General features: G+C 42.6%; 1 protein-coding gene across 2 annotated transcripts in view; it reads left to right on the top strand.

Moving 5' to 3' along the window:
• The window catches only part of LOC122107326 (UDP-glucuronosyltransferase 1-6-like), a 114,214-nt gene that overhangs the window by 73,796 nt on the left and 18,542 nt on the right, over positions 1-21,876 (top strand). The gene's annotated exons all lie outside the window — the stretch shown is intronic.

Below are 21,876 nucleotides of genomic sequence, written 5' to 3'. Positions count from 1 at the left end.
CATTTGAGAGAAACTTCCTGGGGGCAGGGAAAGCATCCTGGGTTTGGCCAAGGATTTGCCTTCTAAGGGCCTTCTGTAGGATTGCTGCGTCTTGAAGTCTGAACACAAGGCCTCACAACCTGATGTGGACTTGATGGGCAAGGATCTTGGGATCTTGGAGGGAAGCCCAACCATAGACTTCAGGAAATAGCAAAAGGCTGACACAAAGGCCCACCTTAGTGCCCAAATCCTCAGCATAGAGGAGAAGGGAAATTCAGACTGGACTGGTTCAAAGAAGAATAGCTTCTGGCCCCCTCTGGTCCTGACGGGAGCGTCCTGGGGTCTGGACCCACTGGGAGTCACTGCCTAGGCTGGCTGTGCCCGTGTGTGCTTTAGGTGTGGGTGATTTTTACGAGGCAGATGAAGAATTCTTAGCAGACCTGTCAGTAGAATCAGTGTCACTTCTCAACTTTGCGATCTGCCAGCAACTCCCATATTCCACAGGAGCAGCAGAAGCTTGAAATACCCTGGGTTCGAAACAGGTCTCCCACTGTAGCAGATGAATCCGAGATCCATGAACACTGTTTTGTGAAAGTTGGTGCCGGGGTGTTGTATGCTTTATGATGTACAGATTGCTAAGTATAAATGGGAGGGGAGAGTTTAAAGAGTTTCCTAATAGGGTTGTACGTTAGTGAAATTTTGCATTGCGGTGACGAATGCCTGAAAGAATCAATTAAAGGAGCTTCAAAGGGCTCCCTTTGGCACCAGGGTTCAGAGGTTTCAGTATCCGATTTGCTCTGTTGCTCTTTGGCCTGTGATCGTGCTGAGACATCAGGCAGATCAGACCTGGAGGAGGCTAGAGATGCTCAACTCAAGGAAGCCAGGGGACAGACACGGGAGGAGAGTGGGTCAAGGACAAGATCAAGGACAAGACGGACCCTTCAAAGGTCCGCATCCAATTACCTGCTTCCTCCAACCACGGCCTATCTGCTAGTGGCTCATTCAGGCAGGAAGTGATCATGGATTAGTCCATTCATAGGAGTGTTGTCCTCAGGATGCAAACACGCTCAAGAACCTGTTCAGGTGGGGGTAATGTCATCAGTTCTTGAACTGGTTTGGGAGAGCCTTTAAATTTAACCAATAGATGGGGCTGGGAAGGTGGCTCAGTGGTAGAGCGCTTGCTTTACATGCTTGAAGCCCTGGGTTCGATTCCTCAGCACCACATAAGCAAAAAGAAAAAAGCCGGAAGTGGCGCTGTGGCTCAAGTGGTAGAGCGCTAGCCTTGAGCTGAAGAGCTAAGGGACAGCGCCCAGGCCCAGAGTTCAGGCCCCACGACCGGACCCCCCCCCCCCCCCCAAAATTAACCAATGGCAAGAAGCACCCAGCAGGGAGGTTACACTGGGGACAAAAGCATCTTCTCAGAGTTCAGTGGCACCATTAAAATGTGGTTAACAGAGGGGAGATGAAATGGAATCGGTGCTGACAGCCATGCTTGGGGGATTGGATGGCAACTGAGTGGTGAACTAAGATGTATCTCAGCGGGAGCAGAAGAGGCTGTGTTTTCCCAGAAGGGGAGATAAGATTGATTTCTCTTTTGGAGAGAGAAAGAGGAGGTCAGAAATGAAAGGTAATCATTCTGCAATGATTAACTTAAGTAGCACAAAGGCATGTTTTCAATGATGATCAAGTTTGAAAGTTGTCCAGGTGATATAAAGATGAAGGAGCGAATGTAGGAAGGACTGATGTACTGTGTGGAGTGAAAAGTCTGCCGGTAAAGGCTTCACCCGAGATGGCCACAGGACTATAGCCGCTCAGACTCAAATGTCTGCTCTGCTTGCTGGGTGCCCTGTCCCTGGCTGAAGGCGGGAAGGTGCTGGCGGTGCCCATGGAGGGCAGCCACTGGCTGAGCATGCAGGGTGGGGTGCGGGAGCTGCAGGCCCGGGGCCACCAGGCCATGGTCCTGGCCCCGGAGGTGAACGTGTTCATCAGAGAACAGGAGTTCTTCACTCTGCAAACCTACATGGTTCCATATTCCAGGGAAGAATACAAGCAGCAATTGTTGGGCCACTTGTAAATGTTCTTGGAGACGGAAAGTACTCTGCAGAGACTCAAAACTCTTGGGAGGTTTGCAAAATATAACTGCTCTGTATGAGAGGTCTTGTGCAGGGCTTCGCAGACATCTGAATTCCAATTCCTTCAATGCAGTTATAACAGACCCTGCTTATATCCCTGCGGAGCAGTGCTGGCTAAGTACCTGAATGTCCCTGCTGTGTTTTTCCTGCGCTCTCTTCCCTGTGGCTGAGACTCTGGGAGCACACAATGTCCAAACCCTTCCTCATACGTTCCCATGTTACTAACAGGGCATTCGGACCACACGACCTTCCTGCAGAGGGTCAAAAACGTGCTCTTCTCTGTGTTCTTCAAATCTTTTTGCTATGTAATTTTTTTCTCCTTACGCAAGGCTCACCTCTGAGCCCTTGCAGAGAGAGGTGTCCTTGGTGGATGTTTTGAGCCACGCGTCCGTGTGGCTGTTCAGGGGGACTTTGTGTTGGACTTCCCTAGGCCCATCGTCTCCAACATGGTCTTCATCGGGGGCATCAACTGTGGCCACCGGAAGCCACTCTCTCAGGTCTGTGTTGATTTCTTGATTCAATCTAAGTTTTAGGAACAATAGCTTTTAAGGCAGTCTATTTTCATACGCTTTTCTCTCCTCACCTTTTCAGAGAGTTCTTTCTAATAATCTTTGGTGACTTAAATTCTATAGTGTCCGCAGTGTTGGGCTTGAAATCTACAGTGGCCACTGAGCAGCGAGGCGAGTGTGCTGGGAATCTGCTGTCACTGCACCTTTCAGCATAGCGTCTTCATGGTAGAGAGGATCCCTCAAGCCGGGCAGGGGAACTGAGCTGTCACCTTATTCACCGGGGGAGTTTTGCTTACAGATTGCCAGTGGAAGGTGAGGGACCTAGCACAGGGCAGTTGTTGACCCGCCTGTTTTAGCAGCGCTGTCTCAGTAGGGATGGGGATGTGCTCACGGAGACCGAAGCAGTCCCAGGAAGTACAGAACAATCTCATGTATAGCTTGTCTCCATCTGGACTGAGACCCTTTCATTTCATCTGTCACAGGCAGCTAGTGACTCCGCTGTGATCAAGATCCATTAGCGATCATTATACGCACAAATTATATAGTTTCCACTTTTATATGTAAAAGAACCTTTATGGACTCTTCTCAACTTTCAAGTATTTCATAAGTACCTGCCGCTTTTCTATTTCTCAAACATAGTTACTCAAATTATATTTAGATTTTACCATGGGTTTTGCTTTATACATACAGCCAACTGAATAGTGCTAATAAGTTTAAGCTTTATGTTGTCTTCCTGGATATTGTTTTTGTCATCATTAATTAATTCACCTCCTTTATAGCCCATATTATTTGGGGCCAATGATGCCATTTTTATATTACTATTCTCATTACACAGCTGTTCATGTTTAAGTTTAAAATTTCATTTGGAAAAGTTTACTTTGAAAGATCAAAAAATTAGAAGTAGAGCTGTGGCTCAGAGTGGGAGAGCTAGAGCCTTGAGCAAAAAAAGCTCATGGTTAGCTCCCAGGCCCTAAGTTCAAGCCCCACGCTAACAGTAAATGAATGAATGAATGATAAATATTTCAGCCAGACACCAGTGGCTCATGCCTGTAATCCTAATCTCTCAGGAGGCTGAGATCTAAGGATCACAGCCCCAAAGCCAGCCCAGACTGGAAAGTTCATGAGATTCTTATCTCTAGTAACCCACCAAAAAGCCAGAAGTTGATCTATGGCTCAACAGAAAGAGTACTAGCCTTCAGCAATAAAGCTCAGGGACAGTGCCCAGGCCTTGAGTTTAAGGCCCAGAACAAAGAAAGAAATGAAGAAAGGAAGACAAAGAAAGGAAGACAAAGATAGGAGAAAAGAAAGAAAGAAAGGAAGGAAGGAAGGAAGGGAGGAAGGAGAGAGAAAGAAAGAAAGAGAAAGGCCTCATTTGATAATTTTGTGTGTGCGTGCATGTGTGCATGTGCGTGTGCGTGTGTGCGTGCGTGTGTGTGCGTGCGTGCATGTGTGTGTGTGTGCGTGCATGTGTGCATGTGCGTGTGCGTGTGTGCGTGCGTGCGTGTGTGTGCGTGCGTGTGTGTGCGTGCATGTGTGCATGTGCGTGTGCGTGTGTGCGTGCGTGCGTGCGTGTGCGTGTGCGTGTGTGCGTGTGTGCATGTGCGTGCATGCGTGCATGTGCGTGTGCGTGTGTGCGCGTGTGTGTGTGTGTGTGTGTGTGTGTGTGTGTGTACACACGCAGGTTCTGGGGCTTAAATCCAGGGCTTGGGACTGTCCTTGAAGAGTTTTGCTCAAGGCTTATGCTCTATTATTGGCTCTATAGCTCCACTTCCATGTCTTTTGGTGATTAATTGGAGATAAGAGTCTCATAGACTTTCTTCCTGGTTTGGCTTTGAATTGTGATCCTCATATCTCAACCCCCTGTGTAGCTAGGATTACAGACTTGAGCAACCAGGACCCAGCTTGATAATTTCATGAGAGAATTCTGTCCAATCACATATTTATCTTTTATTCTGCTAGTTAGTCCATTGCCATATTTTTCTGTGATTGTTTACACTGGCCTCTTAATTTTGGAATCCAGTGGCATTTTCCAACCTAGCATGTTCAGAGCTCTGGCCTCTAGGTCTCCTTTTACTGACAAGAGCCCTGTGATGAAATGGGTTACCCTCAAGGCCCCAGCACAGCCTCTTCTTGTGAAAACCCTTGGTCGTATGGGCAGTGTCACTTTTCCACATGATATGAATCATGTGTGGATTCTCGAGAGTTCATTTGTCTGCACACAGAAGCAGTAAGACTGAAGCTAACCCAAGATCTCATTCAAAGTTGGAAGGATTTCCTGCTTAGCCCCTGAATCGTTGGGTCTCATTTCTCCTTTACCAGCATCTGTTCTCGGTGGTTTCTAGACTAAGCTCTGTGGCTCTCATCTTTCACCTTCTTCCTCACTTTTCTCATCTCCTCTATTTTCCTGTACTCCAGGAAAACCAATCATAGAAGAGGTTTTTTTGTTTGTTTTTTGGTGGTGGAGAGGTTTGGAATCTAGGCCATGTACTTGCTAGGCATATGCTCTATATTTGAACCTCATCTCCAGCATATGTTTTACCTTGAACTAAAGGTCTAGGCACCATCCCTGAGCTGTTTTGTTCAAGGCTAGTGCCCTACCACTTGAGTCATGCCCCTATTTCTGGCTTTTTGGTGGTTAATTGCAGATGAGAGTTTCACAGACTTTACTACCTGGGCTGGCTTGAAACTGTAATCCTCAGATCTCAGCTTCTTGAGTAGCTAGAATTACAGACATGAACCACTGGTCCCTGGCTAGATTATTATTTTTTAAGCAAGGTCTCCCTCTCCTACCCAGGTGCATGTCTGGACCACAATCCACTTAGTTTTAGGCTTTCCATCATTGCTGGGATGGCAAGCATGCACCACTATGTCTGATTTCCTTCTGTGTAGATCGAGTTCTGTGGAGTTTTCTGCCAAGGGTGTCCTGGAACCATGATCCAACCAATCTTTGTCTTCTGTGTAGCTTAGGATGACAGGTGTATGTATGTATGTTATTGCATCCAACTATTTGTTTAAGGAGATCTCAAAAACTTTTCTTCCCAGGCTGGTCTAGAACCATGATCCTCCCCTTTTTAGTCTCCCAAGTAGCTAGGATTATGGGTGTGAGCCATGGGCACCTTTTACCATGGGTAAAAGAACATTCTGGGTCATTAATTTTGTTTTCTGTATTATTAACACTGCTTTTTTATTTTAATAACTCATTTATTTTATGTAATAGTTGTGGTGATAATATTAATCAAATCTTTGTTACAAAAACAGTGCTAATTCTGGTTCTTCTTCACATTTATAAATTCCTCTCTTGCTATTAGTCTTCTGTTTTCATTGGAGAAAACAACTGTTGCTGGAGACCTAAATAGATCTGTTTACAGTCTGTAAAAATTTCTGAGTGCCTTTTGTTATTTTTGTTTGGTTAAGCATTTCACGTAGTCAATTCATTTTTGAAATGAGAACACATTGGATAAGTTTATCTATAAATCAAAATGAAAAACCTTTGAACTATCCTATCCCTTGGTATTTAATTGTTTGTTTTTTTTTACAGTGAAAGTATGAGTTATATTGTGGGGGAGGGACATACAAAGCAACATAGAAATCATCTTATAAATATGATAGAAACAATTGCATGAAAGGAAAAAAAAATTGAATACTTATCTTGGGGTTCATTCCCCTAACATCAACTTATCTGACCTTTTCTGCTTGACTCAGACATATACTAGTTATTGCAAATAAGGGAAACCATGGGACCTATGTTTCTTTGGGCCTGGCTTACTTCACTTAATATAATTTTGGGACACAGCAAAGCCAGTACTCAGAGGCAAGTTTATAGCTCTGATTTCCTACATCAACAAATTGGAGAGATCTGAAACCAACAATTTAATGAGACAGCTGAGCCTCTTTGAAAAAGAGCAGCAAGATAAACCTCAATCCAGTAGATGGAAAGAAATTATTAAAATTAAATCAGAACTAAATGAATTAAAATCCAAAGAAACATAGAAAGAATCAACAAAGAGTTGGTTCTTTGAAAAAATTAACAAAATAAACAGACCCTTAGAAAATCTTATCAGAAAAAGAAGAGACACACCCAAATAAATAAACTCAGAGATGAGAATGGAAACATCACCACAGAAACAACCAGAATTCAGAACATTATAAGGGAATACTTCTCAAACCTTTATGCTAATAAGTTTGAGAACTTGGCAGAAATGGACCTTTTCCTAACAAATATCGACATGCCGAAACTAAACCAAGATGAGTTAAACTATCTTAACAGGCTCATATCAAGCATTGAAATAGGAACAGCAATAAGAGACCTCCTATCTAAGAAAAGCTCAGGACCAGATGGTTTCACTGCTCTTTTTTATTATGAGCATTTACAAAATCCATCTTATCCTTTTTTTTTCAAGTCAGTGACTATCCCCCATATTATCCGCAAATACTCTTTTTCTCATCAAACTCCAAAAGAAGAAATTCCTCTGAACTTTTTTTTTTTTTTTTTTTTTTTTTGGTCATGGGGCCTGAACTCTGGGCCTGGGCGCTGTCCCTCAGCTCTTCAGCTCAAGGCTAGAGCTCTACCACTTGAGCCACAGTGCCACTTCCAGCTTTTTCTGCTTATGTGGTGCTGAGGAATCAAACCCAGGGCCTCATGCATGCAAGGCAAGCACTCTACCACTGAGCCACCCTCCCAGCCCGCCTCTCTGAACTTTTAAAATAGAATTTTATTGTTATTATTAAGGTGTTCTGCAGAGAGGTTACAATTTCCTAAGTCAGGTAATGAGTACATTTCTGTTGGGGCAATGTCACCCTTTCCTTTCCTTTTCCCGTTTCCCTCTCCCATCCCAGCCCACAGGTTGCGTAGTTTATTTTCCACAGTGCCTCTGATCCTCTGAATGTTTATAACTTAGATACTTCAGATGAAACAGTTTCCTTGGCTTTTACACAAATATTCTTATCATGTATATAGAAAAACAACAACAAGGAAAAACTAAGGATTTCTGCTTAGAGAAGTACATCTTACTAATGCTGACGTTCTATTTAAAGACTGGTCCTCAGAGCATCGAGTACTTCTCATGTTGTGACCGTACTAGAGTAGTAGTGATTAATGTTATACTAACAGGGTTTAAAGGCTATTAAAAAAAGAAGAAATGACAAGAAATTGCATTTATTGAAAAAGCCTAATGAAATGAGGAAGCAGAACTTCCTAGAAAGATAAGGAGATGTAATTGTACTATTTTTCTTGATGGGTGAGGTGGTGTCTCTCTCAGTTTGGATGTATATAAGTGGATCTTGAAGGAACAGGTGCACTGCCTACCAGCGGATTCACCCTTAGCCCTCACCGCTGAGATTCAGAGGATTTTCATTTGAAATTAGCCAAGGTGGAAAAATGTGTGAGTCTCTATCTGCAAAACAACTGGCTTAAAGCTGGGTTGGAGACATGACTCAAGTGGTAAGGTACAACTCAAGGAAGCCAGTGAGCAAGCAAAGCAATTGTCAGGCCCTGAGTTCAATCCCTGACAATGGTAAAACCAACAAAAAAGGTAAAAGAAGAGAAAAGAAGCACCAACTCTACCGCTCATTTTTTTTCAAGTGTTTTATATTGTGTAAGGGGACCTGAGGTGAAAAGAGCTCTATGTAACGCTCCAGCCAGGAGGAGTGGGTAGCTGTTTGACTGTTTGGGTGCTTCTAAGATGGTGTAGTGTGACCCGTGGCCTGGTGTGCCAGGAGGGTGGCAGTGGTTCCGTGAGGGCATCTCCTTGCAGAAACGCTCATCTCTGCCCCAGGATGTGTCCTCATTCCTCCATTCTGAAAGTTCACTCAAAACTTCCATAAAGGAAAAATATCCATGTATTGTCCTTTAACGGCGATTTCCTTTGAGCCAAGGCATTTTCCAAGAGATTTTCAAGTTCGAAATTCTTTAAATATTTGATGGTTGTTTAAAAGACATTTCCCTTTATAGCAGCACCATTCCGAGACATACCAAACCTTATTGTTGTGTTTGCTCTTAGTTATTAAAAGTAAGCTGAGACACTGCAGATCCCTGATTTCCAAGTGACCGTGTATGCCAGACTCTTCACTTACCATTGAACTCTTTGCTGACCACCTTTAAACCGGTTGTGTAGAGACAAACACACTCAGTCCTGTCCTGTCTGGATTGGCCATTTCCACCACATACTACCATGGAACTGGGCCTGCTCCTTCTCATCTCCTAACTCTTCACATCCCTCAGAGCTTCACAGCCCTGCCCACCACAGCAAGCCTCTCAGAGAATAGCTTCATTAGTGGGAGTTAACAAGAACATACTTTCACAGCCCTAGTAGTAGGCCTTTTTCTGATTCTTCGCATTCACTTACAACAGTGGAAGCAGCTGGCAAGGTCCCTCTGCCATTGCTCCTTGGATATGGTTTCCCCAGGTGCCCTAGAACCAGCAGGAGTTGCCGAACCTCTGTCCCTTCTGTACGTGCGTCCTGCCATACAGGTCAAAAGTTAAAGGCACTGCAGGGCCTCCAACCCATTCCCACACAGGCCCAGTGTGTGACAGTGTGCTCAGTTTGCTCAGACCCCATGGCATCGCTGCATTTGGAGCCTGTTTTGGTAACTCTTTTGCCTTCCATCTTATGCAGTCTGCAGAGATGGCTATGCGAGCAAGGAGCAGCTTGTGATAGACGCGCCCAAGGCAAGCAAGCCTGCCTCAAAAGGGCTTCGTGTGGCACATCAGCTTGGCCAAGCAGAGGGAACTTCTCAGCTCTGGGAATGGCCCCTTACCCATTCAACATTTCAAGTGAAAGATGGCCTTGTGAGGCAACTTCACTTATGTACAGGAAATGAGAGTTTGGGGTAACCTCACAGAAATTCTTTTTTTTTTTTTAATTTCCAGCATCCGCTATAAATGTAGCTCCACATTAGGACCGAGTAAAATTCTAGCGTGCTGCTACCCAACCTCAGAGAGAGCACTGTGCGGGCAGTACTGCCTTCAGCCCAGTAGAATGTATCCCAGAGAGAAGAAATAGCCACCACACTTGTAGTAGTTTGCTACAGCAACTATAAGAAGCCAGTTACACACGCTATCCTAGGCTGATTACTTAAAAATAGCCTAGGCTTACCTAAACAATGGTCAGTGGTTCCTGGATCACCAGCATTTCTACACATCTTTAATTTACTTTAAACCTGGACTCTCATTAATATATTCTTATCTTTCAGCACTATGGGCTAATGAAGCTCAATGATTCAGAATACGCTCATTTTGAAGCAACATGGAAAAAAGCGAGGTCCAAGATCAAAGGTCCAAGGTGCTATGGAAAATGTTGCCTGCTACCACAAGCAATCAAACATTTTCTGCTTTTAATTTGAATTAATCAATAACAATGTACATAGAGATATTTAGAACTCTTTTCAAGTTGAGATCCAATTGGAATAATCTCAAAAATTGCAGCACACAGATTTTGCTTTGAACTGTCCATAAACTCTTTGTACAGTTGTTCTGAAGTAGTGGTCACTTGCAATCTCACAACAGAAAACCTGCTTACTGCTCTGTCCCCGCTTCCAACCTTCCAGCTTCACCCCCTCTGTATGGGGTTGGGAGGTCATGAAATCATTTACGAAGGTCATTTTGGGCTTTGACATGATGTCTGCTTTGTTTTATCTTCAGCAAAATTCACAGTGTTGGAAAGTCAGTGATCAGCTTCCTGCAGCCTCTTTAGTTCTCACCTGTTGTTCTTCATGACTTCAGAGGCCTTTTATTTTTAAAACTTTTTCTGAGTATTTTCACCTGGTAGTTCTCTGGTGTCTTCAGAAACCTTCTAGTTCTCAAGGTTTCATAAACATCACTGTGAGAGTATTGGTCAGGTAGAACCAAAGGCTTTAGTACTTCAAGCTGTAAACACCTAGTCTACTTAGGACAGGTTTTTGTCTCAATCCCTGTGAGGGGCTGGGAAGATGACTTAGTGGTAGAGTGCTTGTCTAGCATGCTTGAAGTCCTAGGTTCAATTCCTCAGTACCACATAAACAGAAAAATAACAGAAGTGGCTCAAATGATAGAGTGCTAGTTTCTTTTGCTCACGGACAGTGCCCAGGCCCAGACTTCAAGCCCCAGGACTTGGAAAAAAAAATCCCAGTGAGATGTTGTTTGCCCTTGCATTAAATATGTGCCAAAATTTGGGACAAAATCAAGAGCATTGTCACTTAGCTATTACTGCTTGCTTATTCATGACTCTAATCAAGATTTTTGTGTGGATCAAGCAGAGCAGATTCCGAGTGTTACACAAACAGGATGGACTCCCCTCTCAGTGAGTGCAAACTTAGTAGATAAGAGAACAGGGCGATTTATTACTTCCGCAGTTGAGGGGGGTACGGGAGTTGGTGCAGAAGCAGTGCGATTTGTCTGGGTAGAGGGGCCAGCCTGCAATCCAGCTCTCAGCAGGCAGAGACTGGGAGGATTACAATGTGAGACCAACTCCAAGGGCTGGACAGACGATGTCTCACCCAGCAAACCAGAAGTGATGCAGAGCACTTGCAATATATACCTTGAGGGCGTAGTTAGGAAGTTATTGGAGTAACTCTGGCCCCAGACAAAACACCAAGCCTTATCTGACAAATAACTAAAGCAAAGAAGACTGAGGCACGAATCAAGTGATAGAATGCCTGCCTAGCAACCCCAAGGCTCTGAGATAAATCTCCATAAATCACCAGATAAAAGAAATGAAAAGCAGGAAAGAAAGGAATAAAGAAAGGGACAGAGGAAGGGAAACAAGCAAGCAACTAAACAAGTAAGCAAGAAAGAGCACTACCCTCCTTGAAGAGAGGAAGCCTTCCTTCCTTTCTTCTTTCCTTCTTTCCTTCCTTCCTTCCTTCCTTCTTTCCTTCCTTCCTTCCTCCCTCCCTCCCTCCCTCCCCCTCTCCCTCTCTCCTTTCCTCCCTTTCCTTTCTTTCTGTCTCTTGTGCTCTGTCTTTCTTTGTCTCTCTCACTCACTCTGTTTCACTGTGATTTAAAAGTATGACCTAACTGTTGGTGATAGTGGGGTACTGAAGTCTTCATCTATCATGTAGAGATATGTATGTATATATTTAAGTCCAATATTATTTGTTTAGTAAAATTGGTTCATAGACGTTAAGATTTGTTGTATTTTCTTGATGTGTAGAATTTCTTTTATTAATATGAAGTGACCATCTTTATCTCTTGTGATTAATTTTGATAAAAATATACTTTATCAGATATAAATATTTCTACTTTGACTTACTTTCAGGGCTAATTTTCTGGGAAAATTTCTTTTTTATCCCAATTTTTCACCCTGAGGCAAGTTTGTTTTCGTTAGATTATATCTGTTTCTTGTAGACAGCAGATGGTTGACTTTTGCCTTTTGTACTGTCTCACCATTTAATGTCTTTTGATTGAAGACAGTAGTCCAATGGTATTTAAGTGTTAGGATTGAGAAGAATGTATTACTTCCTACCATTAGTTTGCATCTCTTCTTCCTGTGTTTATCTACTAATTTTGTGAGATATATTATCTTTACATTTTCATGTTCATGATGATCTTCTATGTGCAGAGGGTCTTTGAGTATCTTCTGTAGTGTTGATTTCATGGTGATACATTGTTTTAGTTTTCAGTTATTGATTTGTTGTTGGTGGTGGTGGTCATGGGGCTTGAACTCAGGGGCTGGGCAATGTCAAGGCTAGTAGTGCTCCACCACTTTGAGCCACAGCGCCACTTCCAGTTTTCTGGTGGTTAATTGGAGGTTAAGAGTCTCATGGACTTTCCAGCTGGGGCTGGCTTCAAACCATGATACTCAGATCTCAGCCTCCTGGGTAGCTAGGGTTACAAATGTGAGCTACTGATGCCTGGCTTGTCATTGACTTTATTTGCTCTTCAGTTATGAAAAAAGATTTATTGAGTAGAATATCCTGAGCTGGCAGTTGGTAACTTTCAGAAATTGAAATATATCATTACAAGCTCTTTTTTCCTTTAAGGTTTCTCTTGAGAAATCTGCTGTTACTCAGACTGCAAATGTTATCTTCTTTCTCTCTTACAGCTTTTAGCATTATCTTTGTTGTTGTGCTAAACCATTAGTATGCTCTAAAAACTGGGAAAGGACATCATAAAAAGACATGTATCCTGGAAAAGCAAATACTTGGGAGAATGGCTTCTCATAGCACAAAGTGCTTATCTCAAAAGATAAGCATCTGTGCCAGGATATATTCTTTATCTCAAAAATAAACACTAGTTTGTTTGTTTTGTCGGTCTCAGGGCTTGGACTCGGAGCTTGGGCGCTGTCCCTGACTCCTCAGCTCAAGGCTAGTGCTCTACCACTTGAGCCACGGCACCACTTCTAATTTTCTGGTGGTTAATTGGAGATAAGAGTCTCACAGATGTTCCTGCCTGGACTAGCTTTGAACCATAATCCTAAAATCTCAGCCTCCTGAGTAGCTAGGATTACAGGCATGAGCCACCAGCGCCTGGCAAACAGTTTTTAAAATATGTGGCAAGATGCTTTTTTTCTTGATGTGGGGCTTGAACTCAGGGCCTGGACACTGTTCCTGAGTTCTTTTTGCTCAAGGCTAGCACTCTACCACTTTGAGTCACTGAGCCACTTCCAGTTTTTGAGTGGTTAATTGGAAATAAAGTCTCTTGGAGACTTTTCTGCCCAGGCTGCCTTTGAACCATGATCCTCAGATCTCAGCCCCCTGAGAAGCTAGGATTACAAGTGTGAGCCACTGGCACCTGGCTAAGATGCATTTTTTTTAAATCTCTGTTTTAAGGCAGAGTGCATTTTTTCCTGAAGGGGATATCCAAACCTAATGGCCATATATTTAAAGTACAGGTCAGTCTGGGAGACCCTGCACCCATGTAGTAAAAGTACATCATCAAATGATTAAGAGCAAATACGAACACTTACCTTTGCATGACTTTAAGACAGTCCCTGCCCTCATCATATGTCAAAGAGCTCTGTGTTTCCCTTTGAGTACCCACTCTCTGACAGCATATGTCTCTGCTTTTCTGCTTGCCCTCTTGCCTGCTTGCTTACTCCCTAAAGCGCTACCAAGTATTCTTACCATTGTGATCTTGTCCAGAAATTCAAGGACCCTAAGAGAAGAATCCTTCCTTTTTTTTCTGTCAGTCCCCTACTTTTAAAGGGAAACTTCACAAACCCTTTCCTGCATCCAGTGACAAAATTACTACCATTATCTGAATCAACGCTGTTTTGCAGATGAGGTAATATTTTCCAGTAACACCTTGATCACATTATTAGCTGTGGCCCCAGGGAGTGGAATGGCCTCTACCCAGTGGGTAAGATGGTCTACAATAGCTAAGAGATACTGGAGACGTCCTGTCTTAGGCATTTATGTTCTGGTGCTCTCCCTTCCTGCTTTTCAGCTAGAAAACTGGCAGGATTTAAGATTTTACCTGTAATTAAGGTTCTCACCCTTCCTAGCATCACACACACACACACACACACACACACACACACACGTGCACACATGCATACATGCACACACAGATCCTAGAGCTTGTTAACAATCTTCTGCCCTCTGCTTTAGAATGGCCCTGACTTGGTGAATGGTGATCATTAATTTTCCCTCAAAGGTGAATTTTTTTCAACTGTCCTCAGCCAGTAGAGCTGTAGCTGTCACTGACTATATACATTTAGGCAATTCTCTAGTGAAGGGGTCAAGAATTTGGACAAATAGAGCACAGGATGCTGATGGCCCCCAGGTTTCTGGGTAAGCACTCCAAGGACAACTCTTTTGTGCAGTGTCTCCAAGGTGCTCTAATTGAATTTGGACATCTGGGATTTGAAGGCCACCTCTGTTTCCCTCTTTAACTTACACCCGAGGCTCAGTACATCTCTTATCCCAGGTAGCGAGTGAATTCATAGTAGCATACATTTTGTTTTTATGTACATATAGCCTAATTCTCAATTTTTTCATAAATAAATTTCTTCCAAATAGATTATTGCCCATTCCAGGAATCAAAAGAAACTATAGGTTTGTCTTTTGGGTTTGAAACCAGTCATCTGTTTCCTGTAATGTCTGGACAGAGAAAACTTCATCCTTTGCTCCTGAGCCTAAGAGTTGATCAGGGGAGCAAGCTTAAATCCTTGGGCAGACAGGGAAATGAACCCTAAGATATGTATTCAAATGTTTTTTTTCTTTCATGTGATTGTTTCTAACACATTTATAAGATTATTTCTTTGTTGCTTTGTATGTCCCTCCCCCACAGTATAACCTCTGCTTTCACTGTATTTGATGTTGGTATAATTTGTGGAGGGGAAGGGGAAAAACAAATCGTTAAAATAGGGATACAGGTGGACCCATTGCAACAATGAGAAGTACAAGTCCTTATGTCGAAAACGAACTTTACAACTTTGGTGCAGGGGGGTGGGGATGGTTGGATGGGGGGTGAGGGGAGGATGGGAAGGGATGGGAAAGGGAAACAAAGGAGGAGGCTACAATGCTTGATAAGAAATGTACTCATTATCTTGCCCATGTAATTGTAACCCCTCTGTACAGTATTTTCACCAAAAAAAAAAAAAAAAGAATAGGGGCCGGGAAGGTGGCTCAGTGGCAGAGCGCTTGCCTTGCATGCCTGAGGCCCTGAGTTCGATTCCTCAGCACCACATAAGCAAAAAGAAAAAAGCCGGAAGTGGCGCTGTGGCTCGAGTGGTAGAGCGCTAGCCTTGAGCTGAAGAGCTGAGGGACAGTGCCCAGGCCCAGAGTTCAGGCCCCATGACCGGACCCCCCCCCAAAAAAAAAGAATAAAAAAAATCCTTGGGCAGAAAGCAGAGGGAAGATCTAGATGCTTCTAAGTCAATTAAAAAGGTAACAGTTTCTCACACTGTGGCCCCACCTCTAAATGTATCAAGGGCTCTGGATGGGACTTTTCTGAGTAAAAGAGCTCCTCCATTCTTTATCGAAGATTAGAAGGGAGACGGCGTACCTGCATTCTCTCCCCTACTTTGAGCACTCCCTTTTGAAATGTCCTAGCTTGCCACATTTGAAACATTATTTTTTCTTGGTCCTCTTGATCCGATTCCCCATTGTTTCAAGCCTTTGGGGCAGGGGCAGATGGATGGAGGACCAACAAGTTACTGGTTTAGTTTCTCCTTACAGCATCATATGTTTCCCACTTTTTTTTCTCTCCTCACATATACTTTTTGTACCTCTCTCAATAGCTCCTTTAATGATCTATTCTGCAAACATTCTGATTTTTGCAACTTCTTGGCTATATCTGTCCAGCTATTTATAACAAGCTGAAGTTCTAACATTCCTTTATCCTAGGACATCTTCTAGGTCTAACCTTGAATATTTTCTTACCTGTAAAGGGAGAGTTGTTAATGTCCCAATGGCACTGCAATATTCCTTTTGCAGTCTGTTTAGTGAGGGATAAAGGGGAGCATTGCTTGCAGATTTTTCATAGAATTTTTAAGGAACTAAGAATGGCGCTTGTCTATGTGGTGTGATTATTTTTTTTTTGGTGCCGCTTGGGAAGGGATGGGATGTGCTCATGGGGCCCCCGAGCACTTGGGGAGGGAACCTAATGTTCAGTTTTTTCAACAGCAGGTATTAATTTGGATTATCTACATTTCAAGTACTCAGGAATCTTGTGTAACAAAGTATGACCACTATTTCTAGTTGTTGTTTGGTGTGGTCCCATAGTGTACATTCAATTTGTTCATGTCAAATTACTCATGCCTGGTTCCCAAAAAGGTATTACTTCATTTTTCCTTTTATACAGGTAATACTTGCTCATATATTTATGTAAATCGTTTTTACAGTTTCTAGAATTGTATAAGTCAGTTTAACATGCATTTTATTTTCTTCACATTTCTTGGTTATTGTAGGAAATAACACTCTTTATAGATCTTTTCATCTGATTATCATTATTATCAATTTTGAGGTCTATCTTTTCTATTTTGTGTGTGTGTGTGTGTGTGTGTGTGTGTGTGTGTGTGTGTTTGTATATGTGTGTCTGTGTCTGTGTCTGTGTGTCTGTGTGTATCTGTGTGTGAGTACTGAGGCTTGAACTCAGGCCCTGGTACTGTCCCTTAGCTTTTTTTTTTTCTGATCAAGCTGCCAATTTTTATTTTTCACACAAGGGTATTTATATGCTTGGACTTCCTTTAGCTTTTTTTTTTTTTTTTTTGCTTAAGACTGATCCTGTACCACTTGAGTCACAGCTACACTTCTGTCTTTTTGCTGGTTGATTGGTGATAAGTTTTACAAACGTTTCTGCTCAGACTGGTTTCAAAGATATTCACAGCTAGCCAGGTGCCCGTGGCTCACATCTGTAATCCTAGTTACTCAGGAGGCTGAGATCTGAGTATCATGGTTGGAAGCAAGCACAGGGAAGGAAAGTCCCTAAGACTCTTATCTCCAGTTAATCACAGAAAAAGCAGAAGGTGGAGCTGTGGCTCAAGTGGTGGAGTGCTAGTCTTGAGCAAAAGGAGCTCAGGGATGGTGTTCAGGACAAGTTCAAGCCCCTGAACCAGAAACAACAACAACAAAGATCCTCACATCTCAGCCTCCTGAGTAGCTAGGGTAACAGGCGTGGTGTCCCAGCTGCTGGCTCACCTCTCTATTTTTTATTTTTCCTTATTTGTGGCTTGGGGGTTTTCTCAAGACCTTGTGCATGCCAGGCAAACACTTTACCACTTATGCTCTTGGCAATTTTGCTCTTATTTTGATTTTGGGATAAGGTTTTCTTGCTACCTTTCCTTGTTAGCTTGCAACACCAGGTCCTCTTAACATACTTATGTAGTACTGTGGATTATAAGGATGAGCTACCAGGTCTGGTTCCATCTATGTACCTTTAACTTAAAAAATTGTGAGAATTTTTTGAAAATATTTGAGAATTTTTCAAAAACCTCATTAGTTGGAGGGGTTAACAATGCTCAATAGGAAGTGTACTCATTACCTTACTCATGTTAACTGTAACCCTCTGTATAGTATCTTTACAATTAAAAAAAAAAACACCTCATTAGTGCTATTGCCAAAGTCCCCTGGTCATGCCATGTCACATGTTCACAGGGGTTAGAACACTTCTGTGAGTTCATCTGTCTGAACCCACAAACAGTAAGCTGAAAGATAATGCCATGACTCACTCAAAACTGGAAGGTTTTCCTATTAAGTTACTTAATAGTTGGATCTCATTTTTAATTTAGGTGCCACTGTCCTCCATGTTTTCTCTTCTCCAAGATCTGGGTTTGACAGTTTATCCTTTATTTTTATCTTTCTAATTTCTTCTGATTTTGCTTTGAATTCTGGGAAGAATAGCTCAGTGATTGCCTATTTTGTTTCCTTTAATTTTTTATTGTTATTATAATGGTGATGTACAGAAGAGTTACAGTTCCATAAATCAGATGAAGAGTGCATTTCTTTTGGGGCAATGCCACCTTTTCCCTTGCTCTCTTCCAATATTTCCTTCCCATTCCTACCCATAAATAGTCTAGTTCATTTTCAACATAGTACCCAATGAGTACTGTTGCTGCATTTGTTTACCCTTTATCCCTCCACTTTTGTGCTACTCCTTATACTCCCATTGACATATAAAGAACTCACAAGAACAAAAAGAAAACAAAAACAGCAAAAGAACCCTTTTGTTTCCATTTTCTGGAGTTCATTTTGATAAATATTATTTTGTATGCTTGGATGCACATAGGCATTGTGCCTTTCTGTTCCTCTCCTAAGAGTGTCTTCTTGTAGTCTCACTGTGTGTGATGCCTAGAGACCTGTATAATTTATTATGTTCCAGTATTTTTAGATCTACCCTTCACATTTGAGAGAAGACACGTGCCATTTGTTTCTCTGAGCTTGGCTTTCCTCACTTAACATGATTTGTTCTAGGTCCATCCATTTCCCTGGGATCGCCTATTTTTAGCACTGAGCTTATTGTCTGTACTATGAGTTTGCTCTTTTGTTTTCAATATGCATTTGTAAAAAAAATCTTTCCTGCTCTCCTTGCACCTGTTGTTTTGCCATCATTTCCCAAAATTTTTCATAAATTCCCAAGAGAAAGAATTCCCCTGACTTACATAAAATGTAGATATTACAAAAGAAATAATCTCCATGACTCTACATGATTATTCTAATTTACTAAGTGAAAAAAATCTCCAAGAGACAAGTAAGGAGGTGAAACCCATCTTACAAAATCCTGACTTGTGTGTAATAAAGGAAGAGACTGGGCTTGTGTTTGTGATTCTTCCCAGTCTGTTAACATCTGACTGGTAGTGAGTGAAGCAATACTGAGGGGGTGACAGAGGCCCAAGGGAATAGGTGATTTACTGGGAAAGAATGAGAAATAGAATAAGATATTTCTGGGCGTGGCCCAGTGTGTACCCTAGGGATTACAGGTACATTCTGTCCCTTGGGAGTAAGAGATTGGAACATTGTGGTTCAAGGCAACTCCAGCAAAAAAGTCAGCAAGACACTATATAAAAACATTCTGGGGGGCTGGGAAGGTGGCTCAGTGGTAGAGCGCTTGCCTTGCATGCCTGAGGCCCTGGGTTCAATTCCTCAGCACCACATAAACAAAGAAGAAAAAAACCCAGAAGTGGCGCTGTGGCTCAAGTGGTAGAGTGCTAGCCTTGAGCTGAAGAGCTGAGGGACAGAGCCCAGGCCCAGAGTTCAGGCCCCACGACCGGACCCCCCCAAAAAAACATTCTGGGGTGGGACTTCATATGTATAATCCCATCCACTTGGAGGTGGTAGGAGGAAGATCTTGGCCCAAGCATGAAACTGTATCTGAAAAAATAAACTAAAAAGCAAAAGTATCTGGGGACATGGCTGTTCTTGGAAAGGCAAGCAAAGTCAGTCGAACAATTTCCCCAGATAAGGATGTTTTTACTTGACCGATTTGTAGAGAACAACAGAATTAGTGGAAGAAGATGAACTGATCTTTAGTGGTCCTTCATTAAATAAAATGGAATCAGACATCTATACATTTGCCAAAAGCAAACTATTTATAGTAGCACCAATCCAGGGCATACCAAAACTTATCATTGAGTGTGGTCTCAATTGTCAATTCTAGGTAGAACTGCTAAAATCCCATGACGTCTGAGTGACCTTGGTAGTCTAATTCCAGGCTCTTTGCCAGCCTCTAAATATTTGCAGATTTGCACACATGCACGCACTTGTCCTGTGGCTTGAACTCAGATCTTGGGTGCTGTCCCTGAGCTTCTTTTGCTCAAGGCTAACGCTCTTTCCACTTGAACCTCAGCCACACTTGTGGCTTTTTTGTGTTTAATTGGAGATGAGTTTCTCAGATTTTTCCTTCCCAGGCTGGCTTTGAGCCACACTACTCAGATCTCAGCCTCCTGATTAGCTAGGATTATAGGCGTGAATCACCAGCATCCAGCCAGATTTTTGGGGAGTCTTTTGGGAATTTTTGGTTTGTGTGTAGTAGTAGTAGTAGTAGTAGTAGTAGTTGCTGTTGTTGTTGAGACAGGATCTTACTATGTAGCTCAGCCTATCTTGGAGTTCTCAATCCTGCCTCAGTTTCTGAGTGCTGCAATTACAGATTTGTTCCATCATGCCCAGGTGCTATGAGATCTGTAACTCACAGGGTGTGTCACAAACTAGCTGGCTGGAGTCCTTCTGCTCTACCCAGTAGAAATACTGGGTGAGCAAGCAGAAGCTCCTCTAGGTATCCTGTGAGATCCAGGAAACATAGATTATCTACTGGCTCCTCTGAAAGTGGGCTGAACAGACTGCTTATGACAAAAGTATCTGCACCAATCAAGGCAGTCCACTCATGCCAATGAAGAACTGTATTTCAACCAATCAGGGCAGTCGACTCAAGCTAGTGAAGGAGTGTGTTTGAATTAATCAGTGTAGACATCTGTACAGATGAAGGGCTGCTCCAGGGTAAGAACACTTTATGTGTGTGTGGGGGGGGGGGATGGCAGAAAAATGAGGGAGTTACAAGAAATATATTCATTACCTTACATATGTAATTGTAACCCCTCTGTACATCACCTTTACAATAAAATTATATTTAAAAAAGAACACTTTCTCTAGCCTGGGTGTAAATTGTTGCAAGGTTATCTAGAGTTTGTTGAAGCTTCCCATAGAAGAAAGTTAATGCAGACTGTCTACTGGAGCCAGAGCTTGCAGGAGCCAGAGTCATACTTTGGATTCAAAGTGGCATGTGATAGAGCCCTCTTGGAGCCAACTGACTTCATGGCTGGCAGTCCCTCACTAAAGGGAGCCTTAGAGAAGGACATTAACAGTTGTCAACGAAATGGTTACATCTCCCCAGCTCTCTAAACCCCTGCACAATTTAAGGGAACAAAATATTTCAGAGGTTTTTTATAAGAAAATATATCATTAACATTACCAGTGTTGTAACAATATTTAAGAGTGCCATGACATTGTAACCATATTTAGGAGTGCTAAATCCTTTCCTCTATCTAGGGAGATGTGGTCTTGTCCATTGGTTTCATGTAACTACAAATGCCTTCTTCCTGTCTTATCTCGAGTAAGACAAAATATTGTTGACTATTCTCCCACAGATACCCACAGCATGTAAGATCTCAAGAAAGAGCATCTTGAGTCTGGGCAGAAGTAGAGCCCCACAACCTGGAACTAGGCGCCTCTCTGAGTAGATACAGTGTTGGCAAGTTCCTTGGTTAGCAATGACAACAACAGTTGCAGTATCAAACTCAGAAGCAAGTTCTGAGTTTTCAGCAACCTGCTGTATCTGTGTCTTGCTTGTATGGTCATAACATAAGAATTGAACAGCTTCCACCTGCACTCAGGTCATTTGGCATGGGTCTCAGTAAAAAGAAAACGATCAGATTGAAACTACCAGTAGAAGGACAGCATCTTAGACTTGGAAAAATATTTTTTCCTGAGACAGCAACATCCAGAATAAGCAGAGAAGGGATGGTTGGAAAAGAAAACGAGAGAAAGATTTCTGGATCTCTAGCCTTTGGAAAAGAGCTAAAGCCAAAGGATTTTTTGCAAACACATCTTTCTCGTTGTGGAATCTGTTATCCACATGAATCCCTAATGGGGGTGAATTCTTACCACAGAATCCCAACATAGATGAATGGCTGTGCATAAAGATATAGAAAGAGAGAAACTCAATGACAACCTGGTCTGTCCGGTGTAACCACAGGGCAAATCAGACAAGAACGGGACAGTAATCTGCTGAACACATGAAGAAGAAACTTGGTGGGACATCAGTAGTGGCCTGAGCTGGTGAACTATGTTCATCCATAGGGTCTCCCCTTAGGGGGGAAATGTGGAATGAACTTGAATGCTCCTGA

This window comes from Dipodomys spectabilis, unplaced genomic scaffold (assembly GCF_019054845.1).
Source record: "Dipodomys spectabilis isolate Male_0828 unplaced genomic scaffold, ASM1905484v1 ptg000051l, whole genome shotgun sequence".
Taxonomy (NCBI): domain Eukaryota; kingdom Metazoa; phylum Chordata; class Mammalia; order Rodentia; family Heteromyidae; genus Dipodomys; species Dipodomys spectabilis.
This window is presented reverse-complemented; position numbering and strand designations above follow the sequence as displayed.